This window comes from Aotus nancymaae, unplaced genomic scaffold, assembly GCF_030222135.1.
Source record: "Aotus nancymaae isolate 86718 unplaced genomic scaffold, 86718_ANA_hifiasm-v0.15.2.pri h1tg000015l_1, whole genome shotgun sequence".
NCBI classification, from domain to species: domain Eukaryota; kingdom Metazoa; phylum Chordata; class Mammalia; order Primates; family Aotidae; genus Aotus; species Aotus nancymaae.
Window position 1 is genome coordinate 6,765,069 of NW_026988427.1, and position 23,015 is coordinate 6,788,083.

Below are 23,015 nucleotides of genomic sequence, written 5' to 3' on the forward strand. Positions count from 1 at the left end.
TAGGATTATGAAATTGTAGAGACTTGGGGAAAAGAGAGCAGACTGGCTGGTGCTGCTGGCCCTGAGCTTGGAAGTGAGGCCCGTTGGTTCCAGGACCCAGAACCCTGAGGAGGGATGCTGAGATCTCTGACAGGATGCAGTGGGGCTGAATCAGGGAGTGTGGAAAAAACCTAGCTCTTGGATGAAGAAGCAAGGCTGGAGTGATGCCAACAAGAATAAGACGCAAACAGAAAGGGACATGTCTCTCCGCTTTCAGTCTTTCCTCCCTCCCTACGCCTGCGTTACAGCCAGCTGACAAAGCACAAATGTGGCTTGCAGAGTCGTAGAATCACAAAGCATTGTACAGAAAATTGGGCTTGGAGCAGAGGGACAATTACTTAACAACTAGACCCCAAACTATTCCACAATCAGGGTATCAGCAAGGACATTTCCACTGCGAGAGTAGAAACTCCAACTTAACTAGCTTAAGCAATGAGAAGATTTTCTTCCCCAGGAAGAGCTACTCCAGATTTTCTTAATAATTCAACTGTTCAATATTGCTGTTAAGGACAAGGTTCTATCCATCTTTGCAGTCTGCCATTGTTAGAACGTGGCTTTATCCTCAACTAGATCTCAGGGCAGCAAAATGGCTGCCACGATTCCAGGCATCACATAGGCATAACAAAGTCCAGCCTTCGTGGTGTTTTCTGTTTTGTTTTGTTTGTTTTTGAGATGGAGTCTCACTCTGTCACCCAGGCTGGAGTACAGTCGCACGACCTAGGCTCACTTCAACCTCCGCCTCCCAGGTTCAAATGATTCTCATGTCTCAGCCTCCAGAGTAGCTAGGATTATAGGCATGCACCACCATGCCTAGCTAACTTTTATTATTTGTTTAGTAGAGACGGGGTTTCACTATATGGTCCAGCCTGATCTTGAACTCCTGAGCTCCAATCTGCCTGCCTCAGCCTCCCAAAGTGGTAGAATTACAGGTGTGAGCCACTGCACCTGGCCAGCCTTTTTTTTTTTTTAATGCACTCTTTGAAAATCTCTTTTTAGAGCAAGGAAACTTTTCCTTCAGACCCCGCAGAAGATTTCTTCTCACATCTCATTGACCAGAACAGAGTTCCATCCCCACATGAAAACAAGTCATTGACAAGGAAAGAAGCTGAAAAAGCAATTGCTGGCTTAGAGTAATTAAAATTCACCCCTAGGTGACACAGCCAGAGAGTAGATAGTCAAATAAGATTAGGACTTAACCTAGACATGTATGGTTAAATGTTTAACAACCAGTGCTCTGAAAAATATATACAGCATATCTACACACACACACACACACATACACACACACATACACACACATACACACACACATACACACATATACACACACATACACACACATATGCACACACATACACACACATATACACACATACACATATACACACATACACACATATACACACATACACACATATACACACATACACACACACATACACACACACATACACACACATACACACACATATACACACATACACACACATACACACACATATATACACATATATACACACACATACACACACACATACGCACACATATACGCACACACGTACACACACATACACACACATATACACACACACATATACACACATACGTATATGTCTATATATCTATATATGTGGAGTTATGAAATCTTGGAGACTTGGGGAAGAGAGAGCACAGTTTGGCTGGTGCTCCTGGCCCTGAGCTTGGAGGAGACGCTTCTTGGTTCTGGGACCCAGAACACTGAGGAGGGGTGCTGGGGTCCACACTGTGAATATGTGTATCCATATATGTGGATATGCATATAGGAGCCTCAGGAGGTTTGCTGTCATGCATATACATATATACTATATGTGTACATATATGCTGTATGTATATATATGTGTGTATACATATAGCAAATTTATTTTCGTTTATTTTTTAACTTTTATTTTTAGTTCTGGGGTACATGTGCAAGATATGCGGGTTCGTTACATAGGTAGATGTATGCCATGGTGGTTTTCTGTACCCATCAAGCAAATTTATTATAAATATACTGATATAAAGGATGTGTAGAACAAAATTTACAAATGATAATTAATTATACGATACTCCTTATTATAAGTTTCATATAGGCAACTGGTTCTCACAGGATGCTTTCATTGATTTTTGCCAAACTCTTGTGTTCTTAGCCAACCTATGTTTGCAATGATCAAGTTTAATTCAGGCATGACCTTGTTTGTTATGGTAAGAAAAGCTGAAACCATAAAGATGTATGTGACATGAGCATCTCCCCATAATTGAGCTAAAAAAAAAAAATCTCTATCTGGAGCCTTCCTTCCACTGGGGTGATTGAATGTTTATCTTAGTTAATTTGAAGTTTACCTGTCTCCTCATTTTCTTGGGATTACATCTAATTTCCAAGGCATGATGGGAGGGTCCATGTGATCTTGCATCAGTTCAAAGAGCTCACTGTTTACACAGTTGCGCATCCCTCTGTCAGCACTGATGTTTACACATCCCTTGTTCCTGTTCAGGGGACACTTTGGATCTGCTAGCTCTGTTTCCATATCCCACACTTGAGAGCCCAAGAATCTCCATGAAGCGAAGTCCCCGTCTCCCGGGACTCATCACCATGCTCTGCCAGGGAAGCAGGATGCAGATTCCTTCTCCCTGGAACACATTAATATCTGAGGTTTCCACGTTTTGCCTCTGCTCTCCTCTTCCTTCAGCCTGATGAAATCAATTCCACTCTGTGAGAGGAGTAAATCCCTACATGCCTTAGATCCCCTGATCCACAGTTTAGCAGAGAGTGCAGGGGAAACTGGTTCACTCTTTGAAGAAAAAAAAAGCTAAATGCCTACCCCTCACATTGCATACAAACTCTGGACAGATTTTAGACTACATTTTACCTTCTAGATGAATGAAAGACCCGAGTGCGAGGTGTAAACTGCACAACTAAAGTGTTAAAAATGAGCGCAAACCTTTCAAACCCAGTATTGAGGGAGATCTTCTCTAAGCTCTCAAAAGGTCAAAACAAAAGAAAAACAAATTGATGGATTTAATTACACTGATGTTCAAGATAATCTGTTCAAAAAAAGGACACTGTGGACAAAACTACCAGGATGATGACAGGTTAGGAGAAGATATTCGCAGTGTTTGTGGCGGACTTGGAACACTTACAAAGAGGAAAAAAAAGGAAAAACAGGCAACAAACATAAACAAAGAAGTGCTAATAAGTAGATGAGAAGATTCTCAAACTTTTTAATAACCAAAGAAATATAAGTTAAAATGACAATATAGCACTTTATGCCCATCAGATTGCCAAAACTTAGAAAGAAGAATAACACCAAGTCTTGGTGAGGCATGGAAAAACAGGATTTTTGCACTCTGGTGATGAGTCAGACAATTCTATCATTCTGGAAAGTCCTCTAGCAGTGCTATCTAAATTAGACATGCATATATTCACAGAAATTTCACCCTCAGATATGTTTCTGGAGTCCTCATTAAACAAGACCATAACTGGATATATGTGAATATGTTTGTGCAGGGTTTATGGTAACAAGAAGTACCATAAGACATCCTAGGTAGTAGATGAGTAAAATGTGGTGGCTCTACACCAGGGAATTTCATCAGCAGTTAGAAGAAACAGACTAGATCTATACAAAACAACATAAACAGATCCCAAGCTCTCAGTAGTGAGTGACAAGTGAGAAAGCAAATGAGGTCCCCAAAAGAATACCACTTTTATAACTTAAAACCATGGGCCCAAAGCATTATATATTCTACAAAGATATCTTGTAGGTGTTAGAGCTGTTGCCTACAGAGGACAGGAAAACAGAAATGGAGGGTGGGGATTAAGTGAATGATTTCTTTCAAACATATTGTCTCCATTGAGACTTTCTCCATCCCCCTAAAGGCTCAGATTTATTAAGCCTAGAGTTCCGAGTCCAGGACCTTTTTTCTGCCTTGATGCAGCTTACCACTGAGAAAATTAGCCCAGAACAGCTCAGTCATTTGATGGGGGTAGGGGGAGAAGAGCAAAGGGAGTTGGGGGTTGGATCAGTTAATCAGCTAAAATCTCGTTATGTTATCCCACCACAAATATTTCAGGCTTCTTGGTGAGAGTTTTCAAATCCATAACAAAGTAACCAGAAAAAGAATGTCTACTCTATGTTTCCATTTGCCTATGACTTGGGTGAGTCTGCTTCAAAAGACCCTCAGTGAGGACTGCCACATTCAGTTGTGCAGTCTGTACACTGCAAAAAGATGCTCCTGCCCAGGGGAGCAGGAGGAAGCTGGAATTCACCAGGAACTCTTGTTTATGAGCTAGGCCTGCCTGGGGCTCTTTCAGCCATAGAGAAGAGCCTCAGGAGGTTGGCTGTAACTTGTCTGCCAGAGAGGGAAATCTTGCGAAATTCCTACAATGGTGCTGTACGTACTTGCTGGAGCCCTGACTTAGTTTACCCTCAGCCTCCTTGAGTCTCAGTCTGGTCAATATCCTTTTCAGAAATTCACATTAGCTTCCTTTACAATCTGCTTTTAGGACAGTCCTGAGGCAAATTTAACTTGCTCTTCCCTCCGCCTGGAATGCTTTTCCCCAGATAGCCACGTGGCTCAGTCTCTTCCTTCACTCGGGCCTCTGATCCAACATCACCTCTACAGAGAAGGCTTCCCTCCACTTCTCCTCTAAAATAGGACCCTGTCCTGCCTTGCTCTCGCCTCTCATCCCACATTCTTCATTCATTCCACTTATCACCCACAGAACGCGTTATGTATTCGTTTATTGCAAGCTTCTCAAAGGGAGGGACTCAGTCTCACTCACTAATTTGTGCCTGTCCTGCGCTGGCACAGAGTAGGTGCTTAGCAAATACATGTTGGATGAATGCATGGACTGGATCTAAACAGCAAGCACAATATGGTATTCCTCTCCAAAGAGTGCAGGAAATAGAACAGCAGGTGCTGAACCAGAGCAAAAAGAAATGGGAAGTATTACTTCTTCCTTAATTCTGACCTATCATAGTATGATTAATTTGATTAATGAACCAGTTCCTTAAAACCCCTAATGGAGTCACTCAGTTTTCTTAGAATAATAAACATTGTCTTTAGCCTCCAGGACCTAGTTCAAAGATATAATTGGCTTCTAAGTGATGCTCAGCATACTTTATTTTTTAAAAAAAGAGCCAATTCTTGATGTGTTCTTAGATGCTTTGAACGTGAGGCTTGCTAGGCTTTCACTCTAAAACAAGAATTCTGGCTAGGCGCAGTGGCTCATGCCTATAATGTCAGCACTTTGGGAGGCCGAGGCTGGTGGATCACCTGAGGTCAGGAGTTCAAGACCAGCCTGACCAACACAGAGAAACCCCATCTCTACTGAAAATACCAAAAACATTAGCCAGGCATGGTGGCGCATCCCTGTAATCCCAGCTACTCAGGAGGCTGAGGCAGGAGAATCGCTTGAACCCGGGAGGCAGAGGTTGCAGTGAGCTGAGATTGTGCCATTGTACTCCAGCCTGGGCAACAAGAGCAAAACTCAATCTTGGAAAAAAAAAAACAAGAATGGCTTTACAATTATTGTCTGTATCTGGGGAGCAAAAGGCCAAGGCCCAGCTACCTGCTGGACTGAATCTCCAGCCACACTAATGAGCAAATGGCAGGTCAATTCCCACGTGACCCCTACGATCCACTGCCAACCTCCTGAGGCTCAAGAACCACAGGAGTCACTTTGAATCAATTGAAGAATGATGCTGTTGGCTCTTTGGTGTCTGGCCCATCCCTTTACAGCAGAGGTTTTCATCCCTGTCTGTACATTGAAACTTAAAATCCCAGATTCCAGGCTCCACTCCTTAAAATCCTGTTGTAATGTGTCTGGTGTGTGTGTAGCCAGGGAAATTGTAAAAAAAAAAAAAGGGGGGGAAGTTTTAAAAGCTCCCCAAGTGATTCTAATGTGCAGCCAGCATTGAAAATCCCTGTTTGAAGGATCTTTGGTGGACTTGGGCAAACCAGCATGGAATCGGGTTGTCACCTGCACTCTCCCTGGAGAAACGGCCTCAGTTGCCCTTTTGTTCACTTGGCCCTTCTGGTCTATCTGCTTTGGTGGCCCCTTGACTTCCTCCTTCTGGCTCTTGGCCAGGGCCCCATTGCCTCCCTAACCTCTTCAAAGAAGGAACCGTGATGATACTCCCTCCAGATTCTGCCTCAACTTCTTTCCAAGGCAGAATTTCTACATGCCCTCTAGCTATACACCTCCCAGCAGGGTGAGTGCTACATCTGCCCCCCAAACAGCCAGGCCCACCCCACATCTCATTCCCTAGAATGGCCAGCTTCCCACCCATGGAATCACACACACACTGTTCCCTCTGCAAGAAATGTCTTTCTTCTGCCTCTTCACCTCCCTCTCTCCTACTTATCCTTTAAGCCAGGGGTCATCTGTCACCTCTGCCAGGAAACCTTCCCTGAAACATACCCAGAATGGGGCCGTGGTCCTTCCTCTAGGCTACGTCTGTGATTAGGCTGCCTGGCCTCTGCCTGTGTCTCGCTGTCTTCCTCACTGAACCCTGAGCATCTTGATGGCAGGGACTGTGTCCAACTCATCTCAGTGCCCTCAGCAACCCTGCATCAGGCCTCACTCGGCACAAGTCTCAGAGAATATTACGAGTGAAAAAACAAATAGGCCATCAGAGACAACTAGGAGATTTGGCTTGTTGTTAAATGAATCTATGTTTTGCCTACAAGCATTTTTTTTTTTTGTCATTCTTAATCTTCCAAAGTAAGAATTATCAGACTGCAGATTTTGCAGAGCAAAGTGTTACGTGCAAGGAGCAATTTAGTGAGCAGTGGCCTGAATTCAGCCCAGGCACTGGTTAGCTTACCTCGTACTTAAAACAATAACTTAGTTATCACATTCAAAAACTAAGAAATTTCCCATGAGAAATGCATGTTTTGGGCTTCTCTTGAAACAAATTAGAAGTTGCCGGTACCCTTATTCCCACAGCAACAATGTGCTGGGCTGAGTGGACTCTGTCCCCTTTGGTGGGTGTGCCCTCTCCATTTGGGCTGTTTTTCTTTCAGTTCCCTGCTGATCTTCAAGGACCTTTGAGCTGGAACTCCTGATTTCAATTAACCTCATGCATGCCAATTAGTATACACTCCACCCTGCACTGTGTTAGGAGCATTTGATCCAAGTCAGACAGACCTGTATCTCTGTGGTATTAGAAAGTCACTTCACAACCGAGACTCCTTCTCTGCCTTGCAACAGACAAGAAGGGAAAACATGACAATCACTGAAATATAGGTAATGGGCCTACCGCCATACCACCCTGCACGTGCCCGATCTCATCTGATCTCCGAAGCTAAGCAGGGTCGGGCCTGGTTAGTACTTGGATGGGAGAAATGGAATAACGGAGCAAGTGATTCAACACCATTAACACCAAAGCATGATGAACATCAAATGTTAACACCAGAGTAGGCACCCAGTGGAGGGTAAAATAAAGTGCTTGGCAAAGTTCAGATCAGCTTCCTAGGGGAGGTGTCTTTTGAACTAGCGTTTCAAGGATGTCTATCAGCTTGTTTAGGAATCAAAGCCCTCTAAGGAAAAACATTCCGGGCAGTGTGTGCAAAGGCAGAGGAAGAAAACAGCCCTGTGCATTCCAGAAAGAGTAAGCTGGTAGATGTGTCTGCATCAAAATGCAAGGCGGGAGTTGAAACAGAATAGAGGGTGAGGCCAGTATCAAAAAGCCTTGAGGACCAAACCAGGGAAGGAGGTCTTTATCTGGAGAGCAAGAACAGGCTTTCGGATGAGGCGTGACCTGAACTTCAGATCTGGGAAAGGTTACTCTGCAGACAGAACTTATGGGTAAACACAAGCCACCAAACATTGAGAACTGCATACAAAAAATAAAATAAAAAATAACTGCTCATCTATTCATTACAAGTTTGTGCTTGACTGTTCTTGGCCGCTTTATTCATAATGGCCCAAAACTGGAAATATTGTAAAGGTCCATCAGTTGAAAAATGGATACCGAAAAAAAGATGTGATATATAACAGAATCCTGTGCCACAATGGGAAAAATCCAACACCATGGATAAATCTCAAAAACATGCTGAGTGAAAGAAACCAGACATATACACACAAAGGTACAACCGTATGATTCCATTTATATGAATAATAAATGTTTTAGAGCATGAATGAGTTCCAGAGCAAGCAGAAGTATTAGACTGATGTAAATGTAATTGTGTTTTTTGCCATTGAAAGTAACGACAAAAACCACAATTACTCTTGGCTACTCCAGACACGTGGTTTGTGAAGGCACCTTTGAGGAAGTAAATAACTGAAAGCTAGTGTCAGAAATTATAGAAAGCGGGTGATAGATAATAAACGGGTGATATTGGGAGTGGGGGTGTCCTAACTGAGAAAGGGCAAGAGGGAACTTCTGTGTCTGAGTGGGAGGCAGGCGTCATTGGCCTCTACGGGAAAGATCTGATGTTGTCTGGCATGTGACCTCAGCTCAGCCAATCAGATATTCCTGCCCAGATAGCAGAGACTCCATTCTGGTAGTGGCTGCAGCAGATAGTTTCAGGAGAGGAGTGACTTTCGTCCAGCTTTCAGGAGTGGAGGCCACAGAGTCCTCACCACAATGGTTTCGTGGTATAATGTGGGCTGTGACGGTAACTGCCGGCACTTTTCAAGGAGCTGAGAATATAGTGGGGGATAAAGCAGACAGAATTCCTGCCCTTGCGGTAGTAAATTCTAGCTGAAAACAGAGAAAATCAAATCAAAAATAAGTGAACAAGGTAATTTTTGTTTGGTTGGTTTTTGTTTTTGTTTTTGTTTTTGTTTTGAGAAAGGATCTTGCTCTGTTGCCCAGGGTGAAGTATAGTAGAGTGATCTCAGCACACTGCAGCCTCAACCTCCTGGGCTTAAGCGACCTTCCCTCCTCAGCCTCCCAGCTAGCTGGGACTACAGGTGTGCCCCAACTAATTTTTTAATTTTGAGGGGAGACAGGGTTTTACTACGTTGCCCAGGCTGGTCTTGAACTCCTGGGCTCAAGTGATCCTCCCACCTCAGCCTCCCAAAGTGCTGGGATTACAGACATAAGCCACCATTCCCAGCCTAAACAAAGTAATTCTGAATAGTGACAGTACGACCAAAGAAATAAACAAGGAATGAGCTCCAGTGTGGGTGAGAGGGGCTATTCCAAACAGGTGGCCAGGAAAGGCACCTCTGAGGAAGTGACATTTGACCTCAGAGCATTCCAGGCAGAAGGAACAGCATATGCAAAGGCCCTGAGGTAGGTAAAGTTGCCCTGTTGAGCCAGCATTACCATGAGCATGGGGAGGGGTGGTATATGGTAAAACTGGAGAACTGGAACAGGACAGATCATGAGGGTCCATACGCCATGGGAAGAGTTCACATTTTATCATAAGTGTAACTGGAAGCTGTTGATGATTTAAAAGCAGAAGGTACATGATTTTATTCACCTTTCCAAGAGATCAAGGACTGAACAGTTAGAGGCAAGAGTAGAAATGGAGATGAAAAATCAGGGGTAGTGTGATGCCATAGGAGATGATGGCACACACTTTTATGTGCCAACCAGGCTAGTCTATAGAGTGAGTTAATCAAACACTGATCTAGGTGTTGCTGTGAAGGAGTTTTGTAGATGTGGTTGACATCTAAAGCAACCAATTGACTTTAAACAAAAAGAGGTTACCCTCAATAATGGGGGTGGACCTTATTCAATTGGTTGAAGGCCCTAAGAGGAAAACATGACTTTCCCAGTGAAGTTCAGCCTCAAGACTACAGCATTAACTCTTGCCTGAGTTTCCAGCCTGCTGGCCTGCCCTAGAGATTTCAGACTTGCCAATCACCACAATTATGTGAGCCAATTTCTTAAACTAAATCATTCTAGACAGATAAATGGAGTGAGAGAGACAGACAGACAGAGAGAGAGAGACAGAGCAATTGATGGAGATATACTATAGAGAGAGAGATAGAGATATACATATATGGTCTATTGGTCCATTTGTCTAGAGAAGCCTGACTGATATAACTAGTTAAGTCTTCAGGGTTCCATTGAAGACTAGAGAAGATGTTTGTGCAAGTGGTTAGGGCATATGTGCTGCCTGTCCAGCCCATAATGTACACTCAGTTACTGGCAATCCTCTCCCTTCCTTCTGTAAGATTCTGCTGAGTTTCTAGACCCAGAATCTCCAGGTCTTCCCCCACCTAAGAAAAAAACACACCGAATCCAATGTGCCTGAGTGGGTAGTGCAAAAAGACTTTCCTCGTGAGGTTGGGTGGACACTGACACACCTGCCCCATGAAATGTTCTACAGCCATTCAAACAAGAAAAGGCACCTTCCCCTCGGTCTTCCCTGACCCAGTGCCCTGTCCCTCCACACCCCTTTCTTTGTTTATTTATAGCACTTACTACCTTCTAACATGCTATATATTCTACTTATTTATCATGCTTCTTGGCTGTCTTTATTTCCTAGACAATCAACTACATGAGGGCAAGCGGTGACATGTGTTCCATTCACTGTAGACTCCTTAGCACTTGGGATAACAACTCATGTAGAATCAGTCAGTGTTCAATACACATTTAGTGAATAAAAAGCATGAAAGAACGAATAATGAAGATTACGATGTGACCTGAGAACATGTTTATAAACTATAACTTTGAGTGAAGAAAGCAGAACATAAAATACATGCACCAGGATTCTCCCCACACATTTAGCAAACAAATAACTGCATTCACTGGATGTCCTGCTGAACGCTGGGGATAGAAAGTTGAATGACACTGAGTTTCCTGTCCGAAAGAGTTCATGGTCTAGAGAGAAGACAGGACTGTAAAACAATGCAGAGAGAGTTTACGAAGTGCCGCAGGAGCCATGAAGCTGGAACTCTAAGAAAAATGGCTCTCAATGAACAAAGCTCACCGTTGCCAAGGCACCCTGCTCATCTCTGCACATATGTAATCTCAGGTAATGGTGGTGATAGCCCCAGGTAAATGTTAGACTTACTCCATTTAGACATAAGCCAAGGCACAGCAAGATCAAGTGTAGGTCTCATACCTGACCCAGGCAAAGATGGAATCAGAACCCAGATGAGCCCTCCTGCGGAGGCTGTGTGCTTAAGCACTGAACCGCGTGCTTCTGGGCTTGTGCATACAGAGAGCTGAAACTGAAGCATGAGATGAACAGAAGCATGAGATGAAAGAAAATATCGGAAGGAAATACACAAAAAATGTAGCAGGGAGAATTCTGGGGAGTAGCATTGAGTGTACCCTTGTACTTTTCTGTACTCTTCAAATTCATCTGATTATGTATTGCTTTTATCATCAAAAACATCATGGCTAATATCATCTGGAATTTAAAGTTTTCATTAAAGAGTTAATTTAAACAAACCAACAAAAAATGTGGTTCTCATTAGATTACCTGTCCTGCCTGCCCCCTGATGAAAACTTCACCTTGTGATACATTCAGCAAGCTCTTTCCTCAGCTCCCTGACCTTTCGCTATGCTCAGAAATGCCCCCCATCTTTGCTGATTTAAGCATTGTTTAGTTTTTGCTGCTCCCTGAATGATCAAAGTCCATATTAAAATGCAAGTGTTTTGCAACTTTTGTTGATGCAAGCCTAGCAAGAATTCCCAAGCATTCGTTTGCTGTATCAAACAGAAATGACATTTTAGCTTTATGGAAGCTGTTTCTGAAAGGGCTTTATTTGAAACAATGATTGGAAATCATATAAGCCCTTGCTTTCTACTTTTAATTCCCTCTCCTTTTTCTTCCTTCATCCATCTGCTTTTCCCACTTTTTCAAATTCAGTCACGCTAGCTTGGATGTCACCACCCCTAAGAACATCTCCTCTCCTCAGTTAGTCAGGGATGGAAATCCAATTCACAAGAGCTTAAGATTTTAAAAAGAGAAAAGAAAGAAAAGGAAGGGAAAAGAAAAGAGTTGGGGCAGGGGGTGGGAGTTACTGGCTTCCGTAGCTGACAGCCCAGGAGGAGGCAGATCTAGCCTTGGGCTTGGCTGAGTCCAGGACCTGACATGATATCATCTGACCTCTGTCTCTCTTACATCTTTTAGCCTGGCTACACTTCCACAGCTCTAGCAGCCCTTAATCCACATTCTCTTAGCTTAGCTGCCCCAATATATGTGTGTGGTAGGGAAGGAAGGCGGGGAGGAGAGGTGACTTCTTTTCCCCAGTGCCTTCATATAAATGTGGGGCAGAATTCTGCTTGGCCCAGCTTGGGCTATGTACCCATGACAGTGGCAGACAGGAGGAGATCAAGTCCCGTATTGATAATCGGACAAAATCAAATGAAATTGGGGAGAGGAATTCCCCAAGAGAAACTGAGATGCTGGAAACACGAAAACCACATGTAACAGAATTTTTGAAGAAAAAAGATCCACAATTCTCCACCAGTCTGTATGTCCACACCTGCTTACCATGTTGCTTGGCAGCTCCCCTCATCAAAAGATAAAGTCTATTTCACCCTGAATAGGGGCTGGCCTTGTGATCCACTTTGACCAATACGATGCCTTGAAAATGAAAGTTTGCCAGTTTCAAGCCTTGGCCTCAAGAGGCCTTGAGTGCATCTACCCTCTCCTTTCTCTGCCTTTGCCATGTGAGCATGTCCAGGCCAGTCTGCTGGAGGAATGAGACATGGAGCAGAGCCATCCTGACCCAGTTATCCTAGCTGAGACCCCAGACACACATAGGAGAGAGCACTGCCAAGATCAGCAATGCCATTGACGGCCCACAGGTGACCACAGACACATGAGCAAGCTCTGCAGAGCCCAGCTCAGGTCAGCAGAACCTCCCAGCCAACCCACAGACTCAGGAACAAAAATGAATGTTTACTGTTGCATAGTCCCAATGTTTTGTGCTTGTCATATAGCATTACTGTGGCATCAGACAATTGATACATTCGTATCTACTAAACCTCTTCCACATGCCCATTCTGCAGGCAATTACTAAATCCCTTCGCTTTGTTCTCATAGCACTTAGTTATACAATATATTCCACATACTACTGTTGCAAATTCTCTATTGAGGTGTTACTATTTATTTTAAACAAGTATTTACATGTCTATCTCCTTGCCCATGAGCTCTTTAGAGAAACTGGTTTTGGTTTTTTCCTTTGTAAATTTTTAAAATAATTATTAGTTTTCTTTTGTGTGTGAGAAAGATAGGGTCTTACCCTGTCATCTAGGTTGGAGTGCAGTAGCACAATCTCAGCTCACTGCAACCTCCACCTCCCAGGCTCCAGCAATTCTACTACCTCAGCCTCCTGAGTAGCTGGGACCACACACCATCATGCCCAGCTAATTTTTTGTATTTCTGGTACAGATGAGGTTTCACCATGTCTCCCAGTCTGGTCTTAAAACTTCTGAGCTCAGGTCATCCACCCACTTCAGCCTCCCAAAGTGCTGGGATTACAGGTGTGAACCACTGTGCCTGGCCAAGAAGGGACGATCTTTTATATCTTTTGAGCCCAACACTTGCACAGGGTATGATACAGAAAAAAAGCTAGGTAAACATTCATAGGAATTTGAAGGATAAGAAATATCACTTAAAATATCTGTGACATATTGCTTAAGTTTCAGAAGTTTTGTTTTTCCCACCTGGATCATTGATCCACCTGGAGTTGAGTTTCCTGTATTCTACAGGGTTGGGATTCGGCTGTCCCAGTAATGTTTAATGAATATCTAACTTTTCTCTCCTGACCTGTGATGCCAAATCACAGCAGGTTTCTACATGTGCAGGTTTCTACACGGCTGGCAACTCTATTTGGCTGCATGAAGCTCTTTGTTGACCCCGGAGCAAACACACCACCTTTCTTATTTACCATTGTTTTATAACAAGTTTTCTATCTGTAGGACAAGTCACTCTGCCTTGCTCTTTTCTTCAAACCTTGTCTGGCTATTTCTGGCTCTTTATTTTTTCATATACATTTTATAGCCCGGTTGTGCAGTTATAACACACACTCCACCATGAGCACCAGTGTTGTCAAAAATTTTTTTGGAATTGTCACAGGTCATTTGGGGGAGAATTTACATCTTTAAAAATGGAATCTTTCTATGTAATTTATTATGTAATTCACCATTTATTAGATTTCATTTGCCCTCTAAATATTCCCAGGTTATCAACCTGGTCCAAAACACCACGATTCCTTTCCTGGATGACCACAGCAGCTCGCTAAGTAGTCTCTCAGCCTCTCTGCCTGCACATCGCCTTCCACACAGCCTGTTCTCCATAAAGGAGACCGAGTGATTTTTTTTAAAGACATAAATCAGGTCGTGGCACTAAAGTCCTAAAATCACCTTGTAGCGCCAGTCTTGCCAAACTCCACACTTTAATTGGGTAAATGACTGAGTGCATGAATGGATGCTGGCTACGCCAGGCCCTGGGAATAAAGAAATGATTAAAAAAAAAAAAAAAAGCAGTCCCTTAAGAGAAACCCGAATGGAAAACAGCGGCCTCGGCCCGCGCAGAGCCCCTCACCACCATGAGGCTGGGCTTGGAGTTCCTGGTGGAGCCAGAGCGCGGTCGCGAACCCAGAAGCGGCAGCGCGGGCGTGGGGCCGGGCCTGGACCGGGAGGGCGGGTCCCGGGGCCTCGTGGCTCCTGGGCCCGGGCACGCGCTCACAGGCCAGCGCGAGGACGCGCTCCGGGGACGCGCGGGGCCGCCGTGGCGGGAGAAGCGCTTCCGGTGGCGGCTGAGGCTGCGCTGAGCGGGACCTGAGAGCGGCGCGGGCGGCGGCCCGGGGAAAGCGGTGAGTCGCGGGCATCAGGCCCAGCCGGGTGGGTGGGAAACGCGCAGGGGGCCTGGCGCAGGCGCGCAGGCTCGGGCCGTGCACCCGCGGTCCGGCTCCGCGAGACCCTGGGCTCGGACGTCGGAAGCCCCTTCGCGGGCCGGGGGTCCCTGCACCTGGGGATCCCTGCCGTCCTGCTGCCGGACAGCTCCTCGCTTCCAGCATCCCGAGGCCCAGCATCCCTGGGCCTCGTCCCCGGTGGGAAGGGCCCTCCGCCCCTCCCTTGAGCGCCTGGTCGCGCTGTCCCCCGCGGCTACGTGGCGAACCCGCCACGGGGACACCAAGATGGCTGCCTTGGGGACAGCGGCGGCCAGGTGGCCCAGTGTCTGGCGACTCTCCGCGCTCTCGATTTTGACTGCTGGTGCTGGAGGTCGGAGTGGAGGCCACCTGGTCCCTGCCCTAGAACTCGCAATCCAGTAGGGAGGCGATGTGCAAGGAAGTCGATTCTTGAAATAGTGGTTGGTCCCACGGGGACCTTGCATTTTAACGCTTTTCTCCTGAGCTTTGACATCTGTCACAGACCTCTAACCTGCCCAGAATGACAATAAACAGTCTACTAAGTGCGTGCCAGCTGGCTTAGGCTCATAGACTTTTATACTCTTCCAGCCCTGCAAGGTATTGGGTGTTGGCTCTATAATCCAGATGAGAAAACGGGGACTCAGAGAGGTTGAGTAACCTGCCCAAGGTCACATAGCTGGCCATCCATAGTACAAGGCCATCTGAGTCTCAGTCATAAATGCTGCGTTCTCAAAGATGCTTCTCCTTGGCTATGCTGTCTAAAATTACACACTCATCCCCACATACACCCTTTGTAACACAAACTCTGGGCAAAACTTAAGTGTCTTTTGTCACTAGTTGAAATTAAAGGTGTTTACTTGTTTACTTGCCCTTGTGTGAACAGGGCCTATTTTGTCTTGCTCGGCCTATCCATCCCCTGCACCTAACAATTGCCTGCACCAAGAAGGCCCTCAATGGATATTTGTTGACTACCTGAATGAAAAAGCCTAGATCTGCTTGACTCCAGAGCTTGGGCACTTAGCTACTCTATAGGCAAGTCTTTTCTGAACCCCCATAGCTTTTTACTTGTACATTTATCACAGTCCTAATCCATCTTCTGCCTTGACTTCTAGATTTTGACTTGGGTGCCTCTGGATTCTCTCTTCTTTGTCCATTGCCCTTTTACTGAGCTGCTTCAATGTTCCAGGCATTGTTATAGGTGCTCAGGAAGTATGCAGGTGAATGAGGGGGCTTTGCAGCTCCTATAGCCTCAGACTTGATCTACAAGACGACAGGGAACTGTTTGGGAGGATGAATGGGGTGGCTCCCAAGAAGTTCTGGGACCTCAAGCAGGTCCGTTCTCCCCTCAGCACTGAGCAGGTGTCTCAGTTTCAAAACTGCAGTGTTTGGCAGAGCGGCGCTATCAGTTCCCATCTCAGCTTAGTAGGTATTCAGAGATTAGATTGAGGCTTTCAGACCACGTGGATGTTCAGAAGATGATATCTGTGGTTACAGTTTTCAGAGAGGAACCTATATGGCAAAGGGTGTCATAATTCAGGATCAGTGACGTGCTTAGCATGTTCTTAATTTTCTGCAAAAGTTGTATGAAATCCCATGGGGATGGATACAGAAAGGCACCAACTAGTGGGGAATATCCCTTCCTGCTCCTCACCTCCTGCAAAGAAAGCTGAGAAGACAGCCAGAGCAGCAAAGGCTGTAACAGCAGACCCATCATCCAGCTTTGTTCTTGAAGCCTAGGCGTCTGTATCCTGTTGTGTAGCAGTGGTGAGCTGCATTCAGTTAGAGTAGAACCATGAGTGTGACCAGTTTTTCCTTTGCGGTTAAAGGTAAGAAATCAGATGTAGTGAATTCATTAAAGTGAATTCATAAAAAGGGGAGAACAAAGAGCTGTTGCCCAGAAAGTGAAAAATCATTGTTAGAAAATGTATCAAAGCTACACTTAATTACACAATCAGAGTTACTAAGCTTTTCTTTAGCAGCTGTTAATTTGTAAAATAGTTTTATAGACTTTGGTATATATCATCTCTGAGTTGATTCTTGTAAGTGGATTGTAAAACTTCATCCGAATGTGTCTAAAATATTAGTTTGTAGTGTTTGTCATTTTTTGCAGGCTGATACCACCATCTCAAATAGAAATCAATAGAATGTTTTTTAACTGATAAGAACATCACCCATCCTAAGATACTGCTTAAGTTTTCAATTAGCAATAATTGCACCTCGGATAAACTTTATTGGCTATGATACTGCCACTGCACAAAGCTAAGATATTGCTTAGTAAATCTACACTCATAGTTGATCTTGAGGACTGGAATATGACATGTTACATTGGTGTTTTAAAGTTAATAAAATAGTGGGATCTGCATTGGAGGGGAAGACATGGCAGTGGGAAAGGCAGGAGGCATTGATTCTCCATGTCTTCCTGATTCTAGGCAGGCCCCACGTCTCTATGCAGGGCTGTTCCTGGAATAGGGAAGCATGTGCAACACAAATCCATTGCTGAGTGGAAGCACCCTTTGAATGAATCTAATGCTTTGCACAGAATTCAGCTTTCTGATATATAATTTGATCTCCTATGTGGCCACGCCCGTAAGAAAGGTGTGCAGATGACCAGCCCAAACAGAAATCAGGAAATTTACTTTTTAGGCTCCTTGAGTTAGTGTGATTGTCCTTTGCAGACACATCTTCTCTGGCCTCTAAGGGTTCAGAATTAAGTTTCAAAGTCAGATAGAACTGTGAAGACTGTGTCATCTTGGGCACGGTACTAAATTTCTCCAAGTGGCTCTGTAAAACGGGAAAATATCTTGGAGGGCTGTCATAAGGATTTAGCAATCTAACAATGCATGGAAAGCCTAGTGTCTGGGTGCTCCATCATGTCCCCTGGACAGTGACAGCAGTGACTGACAGGCTGTCTCACACCTGCCTGGCCCCAGCTAAACAAACTGGGCAGTCAGACCCTTTCATAACTCTTTCAAAATACAGTGGTTTTAACCAACAGGTTTCTAGCTTAATAACATAGTTATCATTGTTAATCTTTAGCCAAGATTAAAGGTCTTTGTTACTAATTCCTGATAAAGCACATTCCCTGCTAACTTGTTTTCTTTTCTTTTTTGAGACGGAGTCTCGCTCTGTCGCCAGACTGGAATGCAGTGGCGCGATCTAGGTTCACTACAACCTCCGCCTCCCAGGTTCAGGCGATTCCCCTGCCTCAGCCTCCTGAGTAGCTGGGACTACAGGCACATGCCACCATGTCTGGATAGTTCTTTGTATTTTAGTAGAGACGGGGTTTCACCATGTTAGCCAGGATGGTACCGATCTCCTGACCTCGTGATCCACCCATCTCAGCCTCCCAAAGTGCTGGGATTACAGGTGTGAGCCACTGCGCCCGGCCTTGTTTTCTACAAAATTTTGGAAAATTATTTTTTTCTCCAGTAGTTAAGCATGTTCTTAGCATGCAGCTAAAAATTTGAAATAAAGTTTATTTTGGAGATAAATTATTTTTCTTATCTGTGTCTGATCATCTTCAGGAAGCTCAGGCGGCCATTCCCAGCACCTAGAGCTGTATTTATACACAGGACTATGGCCAATGAGGACAGGAACTTCAACTCATGGAAAACCAGCTTGTTAACAATGATCCCACTTTTGTTTGGCACTTTAATAAAGGCCTCTTATACTCCTCAGTTTGCTAATCCTATCAACTCTATGAGCCAACTCTTATCTCTGTTATATAGATGACAAAATTGAGGCTCAGAGATGTAAAGTAATTCACCCAGTCACAAAGGAAATGACACCATCAGGACTGAAATCTAGATTATATTTGCTTAAGTCCAGTTCTCATTCCATGGGTTATCAGGGTAGATGCTCCGGACATTATGCCACAGGGCAGGGGGTGTCCATCAGCAGAAACCAGCCAGAAAAAAAACAGCTGTGTGTTGGGTCTTTGCAAACCCAGGACCAAGCCATTATTGAGTACATAAGAGACCTTCAGTGGATACAGATGGCATAAGTTAATCTTGTTTGTGAATGAATAAATAAAAAGACTGAGAAATATATTGGGATGAGACTCCATGAAACTATATTTACTCAAAACCTTAGTTAAGAGATTGAATTTAGGCAGTTTTTAATTTCTCTACAGGATTATTTCTGTCCCTTTTTAGGGGTAAACTAATTTTTCAACATATATCATCTGTAAAAAATCTGTTCATTTAAATGCTGTATAATGTTACAATTATTAACAGTTCCAGATAGCCAACAACATTGTGAGAATGTCTTCGTGTGATAAAACCTTAAAGTCACTTTTCTTCTTAGCATAAATGGCATCAGCCAACCACAGAATTTTAAGTCCCACTTTTTTCGCATACCCACCAAAATGTCTTAATACCTTTAAAATCCAAATATTTCTTTAAAACCATTCATGAAAAAGATTCTTAGAACTAACACCTCAACTGGCCAAGTACCAGGAAGCCACATTACAGCTATTGCAATAGACAGAGACCACCTGTCACCAATCATTTCCTTCTAGCGTGTCTGTTCTAGCCCCTTTCTCTTCCCTCTGTGCCCCGTTCCACCATTTCTTCAGATCATGAAAACTGAGCTTGCTGGACATGAGAAACCTGCCAGTGTGCCGCTGCATTAACCATAACGTTTTGCTGCTACCTTTCTGCGGTTCTGAAGCCGCAGCTAGTAACAGCTCAGCAAGTGCCTCTTCCACAGCTTCCCTGGGTCCCTCTGTGTCTGTTGGGGGCTGAGGCCTGCTCCCCTGTCTCCTAGACTCTCTGAATGCCTGAAGGCACCACCCCAGCATTCCACATAACTCTCAAAGCATCAGGTAGACAGGGCAAAGAGAGCATCGTCCCCACTGACTGTCTCCTCACTCTCCCTGGCATTTCACTTGCTTCAGGTGCCATGAAACTGATGCACCCACATGCTTTTAAATAGATTTGGTGTCCTGTGCAGTCTGTCCCTCTGAGGGACATTTTTCATTATCCTTGCTGCATCTGCAATGGGAACACAAATATCTTGTTCTCCAAAACTTTCTTTTTGAAGCCTCTGTGGTTTCATGATTATTCACACTGTCCCCAGTGTCATCACAAGGCGCTGCAACACGATGACTTCCTCCAGCGCAGTCTGCAGAAATCCGGAGTTGAGAAGCGTCTGTCCTAGCACTGTCCCCATCTTAGGTCATGAAAGACTGTGAGCAATGCTCAAGACACTTCTCAAGAAAGATGTCGGATCTTTGCCCAATTTCAATTCTTGGGCAAGCCCAGGGGCCTTAATTTGCTAGATGGATAACTGCATTAACCAGACCACGGGAAAACCAAGGCTATTCCTGCACCATCGCCCCCACCCCAGGACCTCGTTCCCTCCCCACAACGGTGCCCTCGGCAGCACTGCCCCGTGACCCAGCCCTGCTGATCCATCAGTACCAGGGGTGCGGGGCAGATGCCCTCAGTGCATCTCTGCCTTGCCTGGCCACAGGGCCAGCAGGTGCACTCTGGGATGCTGCGGACCAACCAAGTGGCCCAGCCAGCCCTCACCCTGGTGGGTGGAAGGGGGGCACACCCTGGGGATCCCCACATAGCAGCCAAGGCCTAGGGATGCCAGCATCTCGCTCCCTGAATAGACTCCCGGCACAAAGTGGAGCCAGCCCAAGGTATGCCTAGGCACAACCTCCTCAGCCCAGGCCCCATGCATAAGGAGCGCTCCGTGTCAGCATGCTTGCTAGGCCCCATTGATTTTAGAGACGGGTTACTACGTTGCCCCGTTTGGTCTCCAGTCTCCAAGGTTCAAGCAGTCCTTCCACCTGTGTCCCAAGTAGCTGGGATTACAGGCACGTGCCACCACGCTCAGTGCTGTTGATTTTAATATGGAATAGGAAATAAGTTTTGGTATTTGCTTTTTTTAAAGTGGGACTCTTGTTTTTCAAAAATAGATCAATTTATTTGGAGTGCAAGCTATTCCTATGCTTCAAGGTGGAAGTAAGCTCATGCGTGAAAGAAGTCTTACCTAATTGAAACATGGGATCATGGTTAATAATTAAAATGTTATCTGATTTGAGATCAGCTGTTTTTGTGAGAATGCTAATGTGGCATTCCTGGTTAGTCTGTATTTTTTTTTTAATTCTGGCAACAGGAGAACACAGATTATCAAATCCAACTGGTATTTCTTATGGCACTGTAGTACAACTTGAAATCCTTAAGTAGAGGAAACAGTGCTGTATTCATTTCCTATTGCTGTTATAACAAATTCCTACATATTTAAGTAGCTTAAAACAACACAAATGAATTATCTTAGAGTTCTGGAGGTCAGAAGTCTAGAACAAGTGGGCCTTCCTTCTGGAGGCTCTAGGGCAGAGCCCCTTTCCCTGCAAGGGGCTGCAGCTCACAGCCCAGCATCACTCCAACCTCTGCTTGTCCCCATGTCTATTTCTATGACTCTGCCTCTCCTGCCTCCTTCCTTCTCTTTTTTTTTTTTTTTTTTTTTTGAGGCAGAGTCTTGCTCTGTCACCCAGACTGGAGTGCAGTGACACAATCTCAGCTCACTGCAATCTCCACCTCCCAGGTTCAGGTGATTCTCCCGCCTCAGCCCCCTGAGTAGCTGGGATTACAGGTGCCCGCCACCACGCCCAGCTAATTTTTTTGTATTTTAGTAGAGACAGGGTTTCACCATGTTGGCCAGGCTGGTCTCGAACTCCTGAGCTTGTGATCCACCTGTCTCAGCCTCCCAAAGTGCTGGGATTACAGGCATGAGCCACCGCGCCCGGCTTCCTTCCTTCTCTTATAGGGAGCTTTGTGATGACATTGGTCCCACCAAATAATCCAGGATGATCTCCCCATCTCTCAAGATCCTTAACTTAATCATGTAGCAAAGTCCCTGCATCATGTAAAGTAACATATTCACAGCTTCTGGGGAGTAGAATGGGACATCTTTGGCGGCCATTACTCTGCACATCACAAGTACATACAGTAGAAGCTTCCAGTGCTGGGGTTTCGGTGGATTTGACTGGAGTCTGCAGATAAGCAGTTGGAGTCAAGCATCCCTACTTCTTCCCTTGCTGGAAAGATGGGGTGGCTTTGAGTGACATCCCAGAATCTTGATTCTTCCGACTGCAAAATGTTCATAGGATGTCTAAGTCACACTGTTGTGAGAAATGAGATAGAATATTCTCTAACATTGCAAGGTTAGGCCAGCGTCTAGCCAAATTCCTTGTATGTAATAGAAATTCTTGAAATGTTAGGGTTCCCCTCTCCATCTCTCTCCATTTCACTTGCCTACTAAAGAAGACATTTTTTTGTGAGGCCTCCCCAGCATTCCTCATCACTTGTACTATAGAGTAAACTTAAGCTTTTTGTAGTACAGAACTTCATAGTGTAAAGGTCACATTTTTATTTAAAGGAAAATGTAGGGAGGGGGCAAGATACAGTTCTCTGCAGACATTAATTGGTGTCATACTTCAAGAAAAATCGCTAGAAGAGAGTGGTAAATGGAAAGCGGGCCAGTGCCCTGGAGGCTGGTCCTTCTTTGAGTTCTCCCAGACTTTGTTCTGCCATCAGCATCTGCCATGCAAGCTGGGTAAGCTATTTCCCCCCTGGACCTCGGCTTCCACATAATAAGCACATTGGATAAATCATTAAGGCTACCCAGCTCTTATGCATGATAATACTTATATTTTGTAGAGTAATCATATTTTTGGCTGGATGTAATCCCAGCATTAGGGAGGCTAGGGTGGGCAGATCGCTTGAGTCCAGGAGTTCGAGACCAGCATGGGCAACATAGTGAAACCCTGTCTCCATAAACAATACAAAAATTTTAAAAATACAAAAACTAGCTGGGCATGGTGACAGATGCCTGTAGTCCCAGCTACTCAGGAGGCTGAGGTGGGAGGATCACCTGAGCCCAGGACATCAAGGCTACAGTGAGCTGCGATTGCACCATGGCACTCCAGCTTGGGTGACAGAGTGAGATCCTGTCTCAAAAAATAAAATAAAAATAAAAAATAAAGTAACCAATTCTAAAATGAGACCATCATGGCAGCAACTTGCCCTAAAGGTTGCCTTTTATTTAACAAATTAGAGATAGTTTGTTATTAGGAACTAGAATTCTATAAAAGCTACATATTAACTTTTGTTTTGATTATTTATTTTAAGTATAAGGGAATAAATGGTGA

The 23,015-nt window shown here is 44.6% G+C and overlaps 1 protein-coding gene and 1 pseudogene across 1 annotated transcript in view; one reads left to right on the forward strand and one right to left on the reverse strand.

Moving 5' to 3' along the window:
- Positions 1 to 14,714: 14,714 nt before the first annotated feature.
- Positions 14,715 to 23,015, forward strand: part of SFXN1 (sideroflexin 1) — a 47,977-nt gene continuing 39,676 nt past the window's right edge. Inside the window, exon 1 of the mRNA XM_012466336.2 lies at positions 14,715 to 14,794. The gene's annotated coding sequence lies outside the window, so the exon portion shown is untranslated. The remainder of the gene's footprint in view (positions 14,795 to 23,015) is intronic.
- On the reverse strand, positions 16,986 to 17,112 carry LOC135275192 (U4 spliceosomal RNA; annotated as a pseudogene).